Below are 16617 nucleotides of genomic sequence, written 5' to 3'. Positions count from 1 at the left end.
CACCGCTAGGGACCAGTTCACCACACAACACCACAGCCACCACTCAGGAGCATCCACAGACCCCGCTCCTCACCAGATTTTCAACCTAGGTGGCAAAATGAGCAGCAGTGGGCTCATCGCCATCTTCAACTCATCAATAACTATGGCCACCTTTCCCAAAGTACTGAAGCTCGCAGAAGTCAAACATCTTCTCAAAAAAGCTTCTGACGACCCCAGCGAATTCCAGAACTACCTCCAGAAGCATATTTCTGCTCTTCTTTCCCCGACAAAGTCCTCAAAAAGGCCATCAACAACCAACTCACAGAATACCGGAAGATCAACAATCTTCTGGACCCCTCCCAATCTGGATTCACTGCCACTGACAATATTAGAATCCTCCTCGACCGGGAAGAAATGTGGCCCTGATCCTCTTCTACCTCTCAGCAGCATTCGACACCGTAACCCACCACACCCTTATCAAGAGTCTTCATCACATAGGAATACAAGGAGCCGCCCTCAAATGGAATGCATCCTTACTCACCGTAATAACCCAGAGACTCCACCTCCCACCTTTCACCTTGGAACCCAAGAACATCATCTGCTATGTCCCTCAAGGCATGTCCCTCAGCCCTACACTGTTGAACATATACATGAACCCCTTGGCCAACATCGGCAAAAACTACAGAATGAACATCATATCCTACACAGACGACACCCAGCTCATCCTCTATCAGAAAGACCAACTTCCACAGGTGCATGACAAGCATCGCCAACTGGATGAATAACAGCTGCCTAAAACTCAACACAGACAAAACAGAAGTGCTGATCTTCAGGAACAACACCTACCTGTGGACCGACTTCTGGTGGCATGTCGAACTAGGACAGGCACCCACTCTGACCCACCATGCTCACATGCTTGGCATCAATCTGAACAGTAAGCTCACCATGAAAACTAGATCCACGCAGTCTCTTCTGCCTGCTTCTGAACCTTTTGCATGCTCTGTAAGAACTTCAAATGGCTCCTTATCAAAACCAGACAAACTGTCACCCAAGCCCTAGTCACCAGCCAACTGGACTATGGCAATGCACTCCATGCAGGATTCGCCACGCACCTCCTGAAGATACTACAGACCATACAAAATTCAGCTGCCAGACTCATCTTTGACCTCCCCAAACAGACCCACAGCACCCTGACCTTAAGAAGCTCCACTGGCTCCCCATTCAGAAGTGGTGTCATTTTAAGATGCTGATCCACACCTACAAGGCATTCACAATTGCAGACCGGCATACATCAATAACTGTCAGCACCCCTCTACACACACACACCTGCAAACCACTTCCCTCACACACACCCCTCCAGCATCCACCAAAGCAACAGTGGAGGATGCTCCTTCTCCAGCCTCTCAGCAAAATCCTGGAACAACCTTCCCTTTCAATTACAGATCTCATCCTCTCTTCTGGTATTCAGGAAAGGACTCAAGACCTGTCTATTCAACTGAACCATTCAGCAGCTATGTTCTCAGTGCCTGGGTAACCTCGCGAGTGATTAGCCATGCTCTATAAATCCTGTTTGATTGATTGATCTATTACTAATTTTTGACTTTTTCTTAAAATTTTATTGGTTTTCCCTTTTTACAATAAACAGACACACATTCAATGTACAGATACATAATTAATCGGCAAGTAAAGTGACGTCCCCCTCACCGATGGTGTGTCATACAGCATCTTCATACGGGGTTAGTGTTTTCTTCCATCTCACAGTTTGATTAAGAGCAGCTGAATACTTAGGATTTTGAGTTCGTTGCACATGTTTTGTATTTGTTGGGTCTTGCCTATGTAAAGGCCATATCGGAGAAGGACAGGGATCTAGTGTAATGCCTCTATGGTCTGCCCACCCTTGCCAAATCTTTGTATGCTTTTGGGGGCATCCCCATCCCTGAAATATCACCCGTTCCAGGGCCATTGGTCCATGCTGTTAGTCCATTTAGTGAGTGGCAGGGCAATGGTTGATTGCCACTGGTGGATAATGCCCCTTTTTGCTATCAACAGGCCCAGCCATAGTAACACTTTCGGATATCTGATGCCCCCTGAGTGGGCTGAGATGTGTAATAGAATCAATTTGGGGTCATCAGAGATGGGCCAACTCAACACCTCACCTAGTGTGTCTAGGATATGCGACCAGTAGGCTCGGATGGGTGGGCACTGCCAGAAAGTATGGAATAGATCGCTCCACTACTGCCCGCACCTCAAGCACTGATTACATTTTGTTTAACCTAGTGCGTGTGTAATGTGTTCTATGGAAAATTTTAAAGTGAATGAGCCTGAATTGTGAAGCACTTCTTGCCAGTCATCGTCGTCAAGCTTCCTAGGTCCGTGTCCCAGGCCTCCCTTACCCAGGCCATCCAGTCCTGTGCATTGTGAGTCAACATGCGGGAGATGTCAGGTAATATGTGTTCTTTAATATTGGTTAGAAGTAATTTAACTTCTAGAGGGGAGTATTCTGGTATATCACTGTCAGTTGGCAGGTACTGCTGTACGGTGGGGCACAATTGGAGGTATTGAAACAATTAAGAACGGTGGAGGTGGTACTCATCTTGGAGATCTGTGAAGGATTTTAAGACCCCATTGCACAGGACATCCTTTGTTGGCCTCAAATCTCTTCAAGGCAGTGACATAGGGGAGTCTGGTCTCAAGAGTGAGCCTAGTAGCCCATCCTATCTCCTGCACTGCATCCCACCACACCTTTATTACTGTATTGGTGGCAGAAGGTATCTGACTGGGGATGGTTCCTCCATAGAGCACATGAGGTAAGTTGCTATGTTCCATTATACAGGCATACAGGGGTATAAAGCCCTCTAGCGCATAAGCCGGGTCATCAAATTCCCCAAACTACCAGTCATTGATGACTAGTATGTGTTTCTCCCTATAATAGGACTGTATGTTCGGTGTGGCAAGGCCTCCTGCAAAACCAGGTTGGAAGCATTTGTCAAAAGAGACTTGTGGGGTCTCGCCTTTCCACAGCAGTGTTCGCAACAGTGCTTTGGTTTTCCCAAAGAAGGAACATTTAATTGTAAACGGGAAATTTTGAAGTTGACAAAGAAGTCTCAGGAGGCCTACTATTTTGAAACTGGCCAAGCAGCCCACCAAGGATAGAGGCCCAATATTTAATGTATTTTCCCAAGAGCTGAAGCGGAGGATTTAGGCTGCACTCATATGCGGGTCTGTCTTTGGGGTGACAAAAATCCTAAGGTATTTAAACACACCCTGGGAGTACTACTATGTCGGGGGCCAATGGTACAAGGTGAGGGCAGTCATCAATCAGATAAATAGCTGAATTGGCTCTGTTCATACTGAGTCCCCAGTAAGCATGGGGACCTTCAAGTCTGAATTGTCTAGGAACATCAGGATGTTGTCCGCATATAATGCAATTTTGTCTGTCACCTACTCAGACCACTGGGGGCTGCGGTATAGTGCATCCACACATACCCAGGCCACCAGAGACTCAATGGCCAGAGCAAGCAGAAGCGGGGATAAAGGGCACCCCTGGCAAGTTTCTCTCTCAACTTCAAACCATTCAGATACCAACCCCTCCCTACTCGCACCCTGGCCCTTGGGTTGGTACACAGTAGCCGGATGTAGCTTATATAGCGAGGGCCAAAACCGTACTGACAGACCTTTGCTCATTTCTTTGGCGTTATATGCCCGACTAATGTTATGTCTGGTGGCTCTATGGGTCATAAAGCAGATTGGTCTGGGTGGACTACATGGTGCATGTCTTTTACCAGTCTGACCGGTGGTAATTTATAATTTGCCCCATAGCTTTGTCTCCGAATTAAAGAGATTGGTCAACAATCCTCGGATTGAGTGCCTGGTAGACCAGGCTTTGATATGACCACTATTTCTGTGCACTGTTCTAGAGCCTCTGTGAATATTTTTAGCATCAGGGGTCCAGAAGTGGACCACATTATACACCAAAACTCTGCCGGGAATCCATTGGGCCCAGGTGCTGTTCTGGTATGGAGACTCCCGAAGGCTTCTCTTAATTCTTCCTCAGTCACCTCCATTTCTAGAGTGTCACGAGCTTCAAGTGGGAGATGAGGCAGTGGTACATAGGAGACGAAATTGCTCCATGTCATCGGGCGGGCCATCTGGTCCGGAGGCATATAGTTGGACATAGAAGATTACAAATGTCTCAGCGATCTTGTCGCTCCCTATGATGTGCATGCCATCCTTTTTCTCAAGGAAAGCTACAGGGGAGCTGGAGTATCACGGCGTTCAGAGCCAATGTAGCGTTTTACTGGACTGGTCATCCCATTGGTAAACGCAGCTCTTAGTGGCCATCCACGCCTCCCTCGCCTCCTGGTTGAGCTCCTGTTTTAAAATCGACTGGGATTCTCAGAGTGTCTTGTCTTGTTGCGAGGCAAGATGTTGTTGTTCTAGCTCGAGCACTCGCGTTTCAAGGTCCTCGATCTGTTTGAGGCAGGTTCACCATCTCTTATCAAAGATGATAATGCGTCTCCTTAGGGTGGTCTTTTGCTCTTCCCAAATTGCTCCGTAGGAATCTACTGACCCCAAGTTTGTGTCTGAGAATTCCTGGCCCATCTTCTTACACATCTCTTTGAATTAGTCGTCTTGTAGAAGCCACTTGTTTAGCTTCCAGCGTATGAATGCCCTTTGGGGACTTCACTCCATCTCAATGCACAGGAGAGAGGCCTCGTGCCATCATGCGTGTATGCTTCACGCAATGGCCTTCCTGTGGGGAATAATGAGGTAGTCTATTCTGGAGCAGTGTGCCCCTTAATAAATGGAATAACTCCTTTCTTGGGGGGTGTTGAGACCTTCAAAAATCCAGTGCATTAGTGTTAAGCAGGAAGTGTGACAGTAGGGTGGGGATACCTCCCTGCGTGCATCCTGAGCAGTCTACGTAAATGTTGATTACCCCATTAAAGTCTCTCCCCCATCAGCCAGGGTGCTTCTGGCATCTTGCTTAGGAGTGTTCCCAGAGCAGACAGAAACAATGCAGTCAGGGGAGGAGGAAGTGGGGAGGGGGCATAGATACAGAGAATGGAGAGCAGGGAGCCCCCCAGGAGGCCAGTGACCACCACATATCTGCCTCCTTTATCGTCTTTTTAATTAGGTTGAGCGGACAAGATTTTCTTTATTTGTGTATGTGTGGTGGAAAAAGCATAGTGTTGATTTTATTTTCCCTGAAAGGTTGCACTGTAGTTGGCTGAGTGACACATAGTTGCAATTTTTGAGTGCATGGGATTAATTTAAGAACAACAAGTGCCATTTTGAAAAAGTCTAAATCTCCTAGTGTTTCTGTTACAGGAGGTGTGAGGATTCCTCCTAAGGGTTCTTAAGCATTCAAAATGAGGGCAGACGTTCTCTTTATAAGTGTGTTGTGGTTTAAGACTGGCAAGAGTTCCCTTCTAGTGACAAGGGCATGCTATTTTCTTTAGGGGGTACTGTAATACTAGAAAGCTTTAGTTTCATAAGATATTCAATGTTTGAGGGAGAGCTACAACTTAGATTTGAAGCATCAAATGAATGAGATCGAGGGGCTACAGAAAAGGAGAGAAAGAAAATGAACAAGCAATTCAGAAATGCACTGAATCAGTGGTTAGACTCCAAGCAGAACATTCTGAAAAAGGCTTGGAGAAAGGATACAATGTAAGGTGTAAGGGTCTTTCCTGCGATAGCTAATGAATCATATAAAAAAATAATTTGATAATTCTTAAAAATGAAAATCAGAAAAGAGACGAAAAAAATGATTCAGATGAGAAGAATAATTTCCTAAATGATTTCCCAAGTTCTAAACCTCTTCCATACAGATTGTACACAGTAACAGACAATCAGTACCTAATATGTGTGCAGTCTAACCAGACATGAGTACACAGAAATAGTTCTTGGTACTGCAAGAGGTCCACCTGAGAGTGTGTTGTCCACGTACATGGTCATAGTACGATTGCAAATGCTGCGGATACAGTGATCTCCATTTTTGAAGGCTTAGCTGCTACATCACGTGCGAATAGGGAAATTAGTGTTGCTAATTTGAAAACTGAATTTAGAGAAAATTTGTAGGGTATAATTGACACAAAAAGATTGTTAGTATATAACTCAGATGAGTTGACTTATTTAAATGAAGAAGCACCGAGGTGTCTAAATGAAGCGCATGACCAGCTTGAAGATTTAGCAGAAGAATTTGGTGCTGGCTTACACAAGGCATGGAGCTTGCATAAAAACTACAAAATGGAATAGAGCGAGGCAGAAATAGTAAATATGGTTCTTATAGCTGCACGCTCTTATTAAGGAATTAATTGACTTTGTAAGGCTGGAAATATTTGAGAAAATACAAGGATAAGTGGAAGAAGAGAGCTAGTTCTAAAAAGAAAATTGATACAGAAAAGAAAGAGGATGAGACCATGACTGAGCCCAAGATGGGATCTGTTTTGACAGAGCTTTCTTTACAAGAAGTGCACAGAGGGTATTGTGTGCATGTTCCTTGGTACCTGGGTGATCTTTTGGTTTTTACAACAAGTTTTTCCAAATTGAGAGAGGAAATGGACAGATAGATACAAGGTGGTTAACAGATTAGTGACTATTTGGAAAGTGCTTTGGTTTGAGTTGAATACACTGTTTGAGATTGTTGTTCCTAAAGATTTGTGAACAGAGTGTAAAGCCGACAGAGGGACCAGCAAGAGTCCAGACAAATAAACGCCTAGCTGCTCTAGTTATGGAAAAATAGCTAGCAGTAAAACATTTGAAAAATAAAATTAAGTGCTAGAAAAGTAAGTGAACTGGGCAAAGATAATGGGCAGCACAAGAGCTGAAAGAATCTGTGCATGCATTTTATGAGAGGCTTATGCAGGTTTATAGTAAATACAGTAGAGTTGAAGAGGGAATTGGTAGATGTGTATTGGCTTTCATTTTGGGTCCAGAACTTATCTCATTTATTCAGCAGAGTGTAATGTGTTGGCAGAGCAAGAATATTGATGAGATCTGTAGTGATGCCAAACAGAAAAAGATTAAGGAGAAGTTCATGACAGCACAAACAAAACAAATTCAGAGAGGTGGTAAAATTAGATATAGATTTTGTCTCACCTGTAAGTTTTAGTGAGAGTGCCAGTTTGGGATACAACGAATAGAAAAAACTGGAACACAGAGCGATGCAATATGAACAATCCTGGAACGAATATGAACATCAGTTTGGTAAAAAGGAGCACTACTTGACATTTCTGCTAGATAACTGGGCACTGGAAGCATGAATATAGACACTACACAGAATTAAGTCTTGATTTAGAACTCGACGGACTGGTTACTCTGTCACAACAATGACAGATATCCTGTCTGCCGAAATATAAATCCCATAGAATATGATGGAATTTATATTTTGGCGGACAGGGTAACTGTCATCGTTGTGCGGAAGTAACCCATCCGCTGAGATGTAAATTAGGCTCTTAATCCAAATGCAGATGCAGTAGCGTGCAAATCATATGCTGCTATTTGGAACAGTAAACTGTGTTGCAGCCCATCACACTTTCATGAAGAATGTGCAGAATCGGGAGCCATTTGTAGGAGGCTGACCTGGCTTGCAGTGGGTACCAGGGGTACTTACACCTTGTGCCAGGTCCAGTTATCCCTTATTAGTGTAGAAGAGGGGTTGCTAGCAGCTTGGGCTGATAGAAGGTAGCTATGTCAAAGCAGTTTAGGCTGAACTAGGAGACATGTAAAGCTCCTACTATACCACTGGTGTCATATGCACAATATCATAAGAAAACACAATACACAGAAGTACTCAAAATAAAGGTACTTTATTTTTATGACAATATGCCAAAAGTATCTCAGTGAGTACCCTCAGTATGAGGAAAAGATATATACACAAGATATATGTACACAAACCAAAATTATGCAGGTAATAGCAAGAAAAGTAATGCAAGGAGTGTAAGGTTACAGGAGATTGCAATAGGAGCACATAGGTATAGGGGCAACACAAACCATATACTCCAAAAGTGGAATGCGAACCACGAATGGACCCCAAACCTATGTGAGCTTGTAGAGGGTCGTTGGGACTGTAAGAAAACAGTGAGGGTTAGAGAAATAGCCCACCGCAAGACCCAGAAAGGTAGGTGTAAAGTGCACCTACTACCCCCAGAGAGCACAGAATTCGTGATAGGGGGATTCTGCAGAAAGAACAAAACACCAGCAATGCAACAACAGTGGATTTCCGGACCTGAGTACCTGTAAGACAAGGGGACCAAGTCCAATAGTCGCAACAGTGTCGAGAGTGGGCAGGAGCCCAGGAAATGCCAGCTGAGGGTGCAAGAAAGCTGCCACCTGTTGGAAGAAGCTTGGAGTTCTGCAAGAAAGAAGAGGACTAGGAACTTCTCCTTTGGAGGATGGATGTCCCACGTCGCGATAAAGCTTGCAGAGGTGTTCCCACGCAGAAAGACCGCAAACAAGCCTTGCTAGCTGCAAGCGCTGCGGTAGAGGTTTTTGGGTGCTGCTGTGGCCCAGGAGGGACCAGGATGTCGCCACTTGGAGGAGGAGACAGAGGGGGTGCCCAGCAATGTAGGGAGCCCTCACAGAAGCAGGCAGCACCCGCAGAAGTACCTGAACAGGCACTTAGAAGACAAGTGAACTGGAGTCCACCCGAAGTCACAAAAGGGAGTCCCACGACGCCGGAGGACAACTCAGAAGGTTGTGCACTGCAGGAAGGAGTGTTGGGGACCCAGGCTTGGCTGTGCACAAAGGAAATCCTTGAAGAGTGCACAGGAGCCGGAGCAGCTGCAAATCACGCGGTACCCAGCAAAGCAGTCTAGCGTGGGGAGGCAAGGACTTACCTCCACCAAACTTGGACTGAAGAGTCACTGGACTGTGGGAGTCACTTGGACAGAGTTGCTGAGTTCCAGGGACCACGCTCGGCGTGCTGAGAGGGGACCCAGAGGACCAGTGATGCAGTCTTTTGGTGCCTGCGGTTGCAGGGGGAAGATTCCGTCGACCCACAGGAGATTTCTTCAGAGCTCATGGTGCAGAGAGGAGGCAGGCTACCCCCAGAGCATGCACCACCTGTAAACAGTCGAGAAAGCGGGCAGGATGAAGCGATACAAGGTTGCTAGTAGTCGTCTTGCTACTTTGTTGCGGTTTTGCAGGTGTCCTGAGCAGTCAGCGGTCGATCCTTTGGCAGAAGGTGAAGAGGGAGATGCAGAGGAACTCTGGTGAGCTCTTGCATTCGTTATCTGGTGAGATCCCCAAAGCAGAGACCCTAAATAGCCAGAAAAAGGAGGTTTGGCTACCTAGGAAGGAGGATTGGCTACCAAGAGAAGTAAGAGCCTATCAGAAGGAGCCTCTGATGTCACCTGCTGGCACTGGCCACTCAGAGCAGTCCAGTGTGCCACAGACACCTCTGTTTCCAAGATGGCAGAGGTCTGAGACACACTGGAGGAGCTCTGGGCACCTCCCCTGGGAGGTGCAGGTCAGGAGAGTGGTCACTCCCCTTTCCTTTGTCCAGTTTTGCGCCAGAGCAGGGCTGGGGGATCCCTAAACCTGTGTAGACTGGCTTATGCAGAGATGGGCACCATCTGTGCCCATCAAAGCATTTCCAGAGGCTGGGGCAGGCTACTCCTCCCCAGCCTTCACACCTATTTCCAAAGGGAGAGGGTGTTACACCCTCTCTCAGAGGAAATCCTTTGTTCTGCCTTCCTGGGCCAGGGCTGCCTGGACCCCAGGAGGGCAGAAACCTGTCTGGGGGCTGGCAGCAGCAGCTGCAGTGGAGACCCCGGAAAGGCAGTTTGGCAGTACCCGGGTTCTGTGCTAGAGACCCAGGGGATCATGGAATTGTCATCCCCAATGCCAGAATGGCATTGGGGTGACAATTCCATGATCTTAGACATGTTACATGGCCATGTTCGGAGTTACCATTGTGACGCTGTACATAGGTAGTGACCTATGTACAGTGCACGCGTGTAATGGTGTCCCCGCACTCACAAAGTCTGGGGAATTTTCCCTGAACGATGTGTGGGCACCTTGGCTAGTGCCAGGGTGCCCACACACTAAGTAACTTTGCACCCAACCTTCACCAGGTGAAGGTTAGACATATAGGTAACTTATAAGTTACTTAAGTGCAGTGGTAAATGGCTTTGAAATAACGTGGACGTTATTTCATGCAGGCTGCAGTGGCAGGCCTGTGTAAGAATTGTCAGAGCTCCCTATGGGTGGCAAAAGAAATGCTGCAGCCCATAGGGATCTCCTGGAACCCCAATACCCTGGGTACCAAAGTACCATATACTAGGGAATTATATGGGTGTACCAGTATGCCAATGTGAATTGGTAAATTTAGTCACTAGCCTGTTAGTGACAAATTTGGAAAGTAGAGAGAGCATAACCACTGAGGTTCTGGCTAGCAGAGCCTCAGTGACACAGTTAGGCATCACACAGGGAACACATACAGGGCACATACTTATGAGCACTGGGGCCCTGCCTGGCAGGGTCCCAGTGACACATAGACTAAAACAACATATATACAGTGAAATATGGGGTTAACATGCCAGGCAAGATGGTACTTTCCTACACCATTCCATACAAATATGCTTGTATTTCTGATATTGCAGCAATAACTGAGAAACAAAACACCAGAGAGGTAGAGGATTTCATTGCTAAAGAAATAGGATTAATAAAGAGTGAAGTTCCAGGTACTTAGAATTCAGGTAGAAACAGATGCAGTTTATCCTAGAACTCGACAATGCAAGCTCTCATGAGAAGCAGAAGAGTGAGTGAAGTCTAGCACAGAGAAAATGTTAGAGCAAGGTATTTTGCCAGTGGTGCTTGGTAGTACATTCAACTCACCTGTAATGGGCATTATAAAAATAAATAGAAAGTGGAAGGCAGTCCAGTGTTTTAGGAAAAAAGACAATTGCAGCTCTTCATTGTCAATTGGTACCAAATCCTGCTGTGTCCTTGTTTCAGATTCCTGTGGATGCACAATGATATTCAATTATTGGTGTATGCCAAGCATTCTTTTACATTCCTCTTCATGAGGAGAGCCAAGATCTTTATTCATTTTGATTTCTCAATAAAGTTCGTTTGGTATAGGATTCCACAGGGGTATGAAGAGTCCTTCAATTTTTAGTCAAAGCCTAAGTAAATATTTGGAAGGTTTCACGCTTCCCTGTACTTCAGTGCTGGTGCATTACACTGATTAACGTTTGGTGGCATCAAAGATAAGATTGCAAGTTGGCTACAACTGAGCTCTTGACCCATCTTGCTTACAATGGTCACAAGGCTTTACCTAAAACAATGCAGTACTGTAAAAAAGAAGTGGTTTATCTTAGTCACTCTATTGAAAAAGGACAAGGAAAGGTTCTCAAGAACACATTTCGGCACTCCCAAAAATGAAATCTCCAACTATTCGTAGGGAAGTAAGGACGTTCTGGGAAATAGTTGGCCATTGTCAGTGAATTACAAACTTTTTCTTTATTTCAAAGACTCAGGTGCCATTTGATGACAAATGCGCAAAAGCTTTTGTAGCTCTCACAGAGAATCATTGTAGCACACCGTAGGACTTCCCAATTATGATAAGGAATTTTAACTCTATTGACATGAAAAGAAAGGGTGTGCTATTTTGGTGCTAGTTCAAAAGCATGATCAGGTGAAACAGTTTTTTGCTTACTGCTCTGCTACATCGGAGCCAGTAGCTGCAGCTCTTCCTGGCTGAATGGAGTGCATAGCAGCTAGTTCCATAGCAAAGGGATTGTTATGAGCTATACACTCCTTGTGTTAGTCCTCATTCAGTCAGATCTTGGTGACTCCTATTCAAACTCACCACTCGCCAAACAACGTTCTTACAAAGTATGAACAAATGATACTGGCTGAGAAGAAAATAAGTTACTTACCTGTACTACAGTTCTCCAGTATTGGTATCTTTCACAGATTCAGATGCTTGAATTATCCCCCGACATTGAAGTGGGAGTCCCATGGAACCATAGTAAATCAATATGTAGTAATACCGCAGGCCATAATGGCAATGCAGAGTCAGTTCAATAGCCTATCTTTGTCCTTTTTAAAAAAAACAAAAGGACCAAATTTGAAATTATAACAAATCAGGCGATAGCACCCTCTAGAACACTGCCAACAGAGGCAGTTTCTCTCAGATTTTGGAGTGGGAAGTCAATATCCCAATACATCAGGGGAGCCTCTGGTGGGGAGGAGGGTGGGTTGCATGAAAATCTATGAAAGATACCAACACTGGAGAACTGTAGTTACAGGTAAGTAACTTATTTTCTTTTCCAGTATTGGATCTTTCATAGATTCACATGCTTGAATCAGAATAGCAAGCATTATGTAGACTTTTAGGAAGTGCAGTCCTATCACCCTTGCGGACTGTGGGTTTTTAGATAATGAGCAAAACAGTAATTACCAACATTATAAAACTAATAATAACAATAATATTGATAATAAGAAAAAGAATGACAAGAATTATAATAATACTTCTAAATCCAGTAGGATATACTCAATGTGCCAAAAGAGGCTTTATGTTGTAGAATGGCTTGTCCCACTGCCGCATCACTCTGGTGTGCTGAATCTAAGCAATAGTGCTGCATTAAGTTGTGGATGCTCTTCCACGTTGCAGCTCAGCAGATTTTCTCCAAAGAACAAGACGGTGGATGTGGAGATTGATCTTACAGAATGTGCCTTTATCTTAGAAGATAGAGGTTTGCCCTCCTTCGATTGGCAAAGTTGTATGGTTGCTGAGATCCATTGGGCAATAGTTGCTTTAGTAAAGGCCATGCCCTGTTGAGCTTGTCCTTATGCAACAAAGAGTTGCTGTGATTTTCGTAACTGTTTGGTACAATGCAAGTAGAACTTGATACATCTTTTACATGTAATGTGTGCCGAGACAGTTCTGCTGAGGGTCGTCGGATTAGAAACAAATGTTCGTAAAATGACTGGTTCATTAAGGTGGAACCGAGAGGGCACTTTAGGAGTACATTTTGTATTAGTTTGTAAAATATTAGTGTCGTTTCTGAACCGGAGAAAAGGCTCTTGGTTTTTGAAAGCCTGGATCTCACTCACCCTTCTAGCAGATGTGGCTACTTTCCAGGTATGGAATTTCATAGTGGATTTATGACTCGGTTCAAACGGTTGTTTGATGAGCTGGGAGAGGACAATATTTAGCTGCCATTTCAGTGGAGGAGGATGTACCGGAGGGACAACCTGGAAGAGTCCTTTCATAAACCTTTTGATTATTCCTGTGGAGCAGAGGGTAGGAGCTTGAGAGGAACACCTATACCTGGAGATTGCTGCCAGATGTACTTTAAGAGATACATGTATTAGACCTGAACGAGCTAGCAACAGAAGGTAGGTAATATTTGTTCTGGTGTTGCTTACAATGGGTGTAAATTTTTCTGCTGACACCATTTGATGAATCTTTTCCATTTTAATTTGTAGGATCTATTGGTTGATTCTGCCCTTGCTAAAATGTCTAGGCATTCCTGGGGAATGTTTACATTCTGAAATTCATGGAATTCAGGAGCCATGCACATAATTGAAGAGTGCCTGGATCCGGGTGCAGGATCTGACCCTGGTTCCTCGTTAGTAGTGTTGACATGTTGTGCAGACAAACTGGCTTGGTCTCCAAAAGCAGGAGAAGAATGGTGAACCAGTATTATCTGGGCCACCAGAAAGCAACGAGAATCATTTGGCATGTTTCCACCTTCATCTTGCTGCGAACATTTGGGATCATGGGGATATGGGAAAAGAGTGCGGAAATATCCTGGACCATCTTATTAAAAAGGCATTCCTCCATAATCCTTGGAGTGGGTGCTGATTTGCTTAGAAGCAGCATTTGCTGTTGTTGCTTGTGGCAAAGAGGTCTAATTCTCGTTTGCCCCAGGGGTGAAAAATTCAGTTCAATATGTGTTGTTCTAATTCCCTTTCATGACAATCTTCCAGGGCTCTGCTGAGCGTGTCTACCAGAATATTGCTCTTTCCAGCAATATGCTTCACCTTGAGGGTGATGTTGTGCAGTGTCAGCCAGCTCCATAGGTCCTATGCCTCCTGGGATAGAGATATAGATCTAGTTCCAGCCTGCTTGTTCACATAGTGCATGCTAGTGGTGATGTCTGTCAGTACCAGCCCTGAAGAACCTTGTATGTGAGGTATGAAAGCCTGAAGGGTGAGGAAAATGGTTTTGAGCTCTAGGCAGTTTATATGCATGGACTTCTGGGAGGCAGACCATTTGCATTGGATTTACAGATCCTAGAGATGTCCACCCCAACCTTCTAGAGAAGCATCTGTTATGATGAAATCCGGAATTGGAGGCAGAAAAGAAAGAGAGACCCTTGTAGACATGAGACAGATTAGTCCACCAGTCCAGAGCTTGGACCATTCTTGGGGTTATTGTGATCGAGTTGTCGAAAGACCCTTCTATCTGTATGCACAGCTTTAACTCTTCCTGTAGAGGCCTCATCTTCATGCGTGCTAGGGGTACGAGATTGATTGCAGATGACATCATTCCTAGCAATGATTTGTAGAGATGCACTGAAGCAGACTTTTTTCTTTACATTTTTTCGACCAACTGTACTAGTTTTTGTCGCCTCTCCTGGGAAAGAAAGGCTTTGTCTTACCTGGTATTGAGGACTGAGCCAAAGAATGGTATTCGCTGACGTAGGACAGGAGATGATTTCTGAAGGTTCAGCATTAATCCCAACTTGTAGAATAATGTAATGCAATCTTGAGTAGCTTTGGAAGAATGTATATGTGTTTGTGCTTTTAACAGCCAGTCGTCCAGGTAGGGCAACACCTGGTGACCTGGTTGGCTCAGGACGGCTGCTACAGGTGACAGCACTTTGCTGAAAATTTGTGGGGTGGATTTTGAGGCTGAATGGTAGGACTTTGCTGGTAATGGGTGCCAGCTACTGGGAAGTGAAGGTACTTGAGATGTTTCAGGTGAACAGGAAGGTGGAAATATGCATCCTGCAAATCGAGAGTGGTCATGAAGTCCCCATGGTTTAAGAAATGCAGGATATCTGACAGAGTGACCATACTGAACGGTTGTTTCCTTAGGAACTTGTTGAGCTGTTTGAGATCCAGAATGGGTCTCCGTTCACCTGATTTCTACTTGATGAGGAAAAACCGAGAATAGAAACCGGTATTCCTCTGGTTGAAGGGTACTCTCACAATTACTCCCTTGATGAGCATGATGAGGGCTTCTCTCCATAATAAGTGAAGACGGGAGGAGGGCGCGATCACTTTGGAGGGTTGTTCGAAGGTCTTTGAATGAACTCGAGGGTATGACCATAGGCCACCAGGTCCAATACCCACTTGTCTGATGTGATTATCCTCAATTGATGAAGTTGGTTTGAAGTGTTCACACCCACGGAGTGAGATAACAGTGTGGTAGCTAGCACCCGGTTGAAATCGTTGTTTGCAAAAGCCTTCTCTGGCCTGGTTGGGCTGCTTCTGCCTTGGTATTTGCTTCATGTCTGCCTCATGTAGGTGGTTTGAGTTGGAGGGCGGTATTGCTGGTACTGAAAGGTAGGTCTAAACTGCGTGGTATTGATGATAATGCTGGTACTCTCCTCTATAGCAAGAGAGACCCCTTCCACAAGCTCCTCAAAAGGGAATTTTCCAGTACTGCAATGTGCTCAATGACCTTGTCGTATCCGTGTTGGTTTTGATGGCGAGCAAGGCGTCGTCAATGGCTTTACCTAACAGTGTTTCCCCCATCGTATGCCATGTCAAGAATTTTGGTTTGAACTTCTGATCTGAGAGATGTAGATTTCAGTCAGCCCAGTCTTCGCAAGACAGCAGCTCCTGGAAACTTTCTGAAGCCATTAGAAGCAATATCCATTGCACAATCTATTTTTTCTGAAGATGCGCTCTCCCCCTTTGCAATATTTTTCGATCCTCAGACTTTCGATCTTCAGGTATTAAATCAATCAACACTCCAATCTCTGACCATATATGTCTACTGTAGCAGCCTTGGATGGCTAAGGAATTGGTTGCACAAATAGAAATGGCCTACATATTGGAAAACAGTTTCCCAATGTTATCTAATTGTCTGCCCTCTTTATCCGGTGGAGTAGAAATAGGAGTGTTAGGATTTTTCGATCAGCTTTGTGCCGCTTGTGATACAACAAAATCCACTTTGGAATGCCCTATGAGGCAGGCGGCAGAGTCTACTTCTTATTGATACGTGGCACCACAGCTGTCACAGATGCTCGAGTTTTCATGACCTTGATGCCCTCTTCCCAGATGTGGTCTTTGATTGGGATAGCTGTTACAGATTTGCACATCTGCTCCTTGAAATCACACAAGTAGCAATCAGATTGCTTCACAGAGATAGGTAGATCAAAACGTGCTGCAGCCCTTTCCATTAAATTGTGGAGTCCCTCTATATCTTCAGGAGGGGAATCCGAGGAATGTGGTGCTGGTGGTGACGGAGTTGGGATTACATAATTGTCCCACTCATCATGAGGTGGATGGGTGTCATGATTCTCACCCTCTTTCCTGTCGTTCGTCATCAGAGGTAGATGATGGATCCTCCCTTGGTAGTGGAGCGATACTACGGGCTGGCGTCATTCTTGGTGTCACAGTCGTTGGCATAGGTCTAGGAGTGGATGGAACAGATGGTGTTGG

General features: G+C 45.0%; 1 long non-coding RNA gene across 2 annotated transcripts in view; it reads right to left on the bottom strand.

Annotated features, from left to right (window-relative positions):
* Positions 1 to 16617, bottom strand: part of LOC138302197 (uncharacterized) — a 342251-nt gene that overhangs the window by 82382 nt on the left and 243252 nt on the right. Inside the window, exon 3 of one of the 2 annotated variants that reach the window (XR_011205332.1) lies at positions 10825 to 10948. The exons of the other annotated variant lie outside the window; for it this stretch is intronic. This is a non-coding gene — a long non-coding RNA (uncharacterized lncRNA). The remainder of the gene's footprint in view (positions 1 to 10824; positions 10949 to 16617) is intronic. 2 annotated transcript variants of the gene reach the window in all.

Source organism: Pleurodeles waltl, chromosome 6 (assembly GCF_031143425.1).
Source record: "Pleurodeles waltl isolate 20211129_DDA chromosome 6, aPleWal1.hap1.20221129, whole genome shotgun sequence".
Classification (NCBI taxonomy): Eukaryota; Metazoa; Chordata; class Amphibia; order Caudata; family Salamandridae; genus Pleurodeles; species Pleurodeles waltl.
This window is presented reverse-complemented; position numbering and strand designations above follow the sequence as displayed.